Source organism: Stegastes partitus, unplaced genomic scaffold (genome assembly GCF_000690725.1).
Source record: "Stegastes partitus isolate 25-593 unplaced genomic scaffold, Stegastes_partitus-1.0.2 Scaffold24, whole genome shotgun sequence".
Lineage (NCBI taxonomy): Eukaryota > Metazoa > Chordata > Actinopteri > Pomacentridae > Stegastes > Stegastes partitus.
The window spans coordinates 428168-430381 of record NW_007577755.1 but is presented as its reverse complement, the minus strand read 5'-3'; positions in this window follow the sequence as shown (position 1 = coordinate 430381).

Below are 2214 nucleotides of genomic sequence, written 5' to 3'. Positions count from 1 at the left end.
CAGCGTCAGCGCTCGAGGACGGATGCCACCACCGTGTCACTCATGAGGGTCACTGGGTGCACGGATCATTCATCCGGTTTGGTGTCTGCTGTTTCTTTCAAACCAAACATTCAAAAAGCTGTGATGATCTGAGATGCAACGAAGCATCTCCAAAAGCTACAAACACCGCAGGCTGACTGCAGAGGGGAAAAAGTCTCCCTCACTGGATCACAGATGAACTCGATCACTTGAATTTCTCACTTACTTCCAAATCCTGACTTCGCCGAAATCAGCTGTTGCCTTGGTAACCTGTAGCGATGAAAGCGGCGAGGGGTTTGTTTGGCCAAAGGAGAGCAGGAGGCCGGAGCTGCTCAGGAACAAAAAGAAGCAGAGTCAGAGGTTATTGTTGCACTTAAAGACAGACTGGCTGCAAAAATCTGTGGACCAACAGGGTTTAGATGTACACCGAGCAAAAATATATATATGCAGCAAAAACATATTTTCTGACTTAGAGAAAAAGTAAAAGAAATCTGAATTCTATTGTTATATTTAGAAAAGCATGACCCCACTCCCAATTTGTCTATTATCATTTCCAGTATAGCTTGTACTTACTTCTTTCATCCTGCTGTAGAGATGCTGTGTGCTGGGTCGGAACAACAAATACTGATTCCCCTCTGTGTAAAAACAAATCATTACATGCTGTGTTTACATTTTTGCTCAGTAGATTCATGTAATATATAATAAACCTCACCAGTCACTATCAGCAACACATTCTCTGCTCCACTTTCTAAATGTACACAACAGATATGAAATTGTTCTTATATTAAAGCATGAAAGTGCTCTGAGATGCTGTATAAATAAAATAAATTTAGTTGAATAACAAGTGGCTCAGTGGTTAGCACTGTTGCCTCGTAGCAGGAAAGTTGCTGGTTCATGTCCCGGTGAGGACACCTGAGATCTTTCTGTGTGGAGTTTGCATGTTCTCCCCGTGTAACGTGGGTTCTCTCCGGGTTCTCTGGCTTTCTCCCACACAGTCCAAAAACATGTTGAGGTTAACTGGTGATTCTAAATTGTCTGTTGGTGTGAATGTGAGTGTGCTTGGTTGTCTGTCTCTAAGTGTAGCCCTGTGATAGACTGGCAACCTGTCCAGGGTGTCCCCTGCCTTCGCCCTGAGTCAGCTGGGATAGACTCCAGCCCCCCATGACCCTCATGAGGATTAAGCAGTGGATAGATAATGGATGGATGAATGTTGTAACTAGTGACTTATTTGCAGGTCAGAGAGATACTTTCTGGTGTTTTACTGATCCTTTATAGGCCACAAATAGGAACAAATGGTAGTTTCTATTTAGAGATAATTATTGGTAATCTCTTAAAAAGAAACTGTAAAGACTGGATTTTGGTTCATCAGGTTATATAGTAACCTGATGTCCCTATATATGGTCAGTCAAATAAATTTTTAATAACTAGGCAACTACTTTAATTGTCAACGCACATTGTGAACAGGAAAATACAACATGTATAGTCCTTATCTGCTAGTTAGATGTCTTTGCAGAAAAACACAATGTTAAATTTATACCTGAAATAATAGGGTCTTTTTTTTCATTCTCCAGCAGTTCAAACCTAAAGATCTGCAACATGTTTTCACATATGAGAATCTTTAACAGCTGGCATTTTAGAATTATTCTGCTAATCGTTAAGAAAAATACAAATAAGACAATAAATAATTGTGACATTAATCAATACAGGAAAAATAAAAGTGAAAATAGTTACTTTACTTGACCAATTGTTGTACCTCAGTCAACCTCTTGACCTACTGATGAGGTAAATATTGCAATAAATCTTAATATTATGGCTGATTTTGCTTGTAGTGCTACATGATGACATTAGTTAGCACATAAAGTACCGTTCACCCACCTTACAGCCACTTTGAGTCCAGTGTTTTGTTTTAAATCGGTTTGTGTGAGAATTAAAACCGAAACTGGACTCTTGCCTCTCGCTCTGCTGCGGTCACATTCCCACCAGAAGTCATGAAGAGTGGATGAATTTCACGCAAATCAAGTCTACACCTGCAGCTCTGGGTCGTGTGGGGGCGCCATCGACCCACATAAAGCTCTCCAGGCTGCAGGCTACATGACGAAGAACTGCAGAGAAAAGTTGCGCGTCTTCAGCTTGTTTTTTTTAAACCACATTCCATCACTGCGCGAAGGTTGGAAGAGGAACTTACTGCACAGTGCG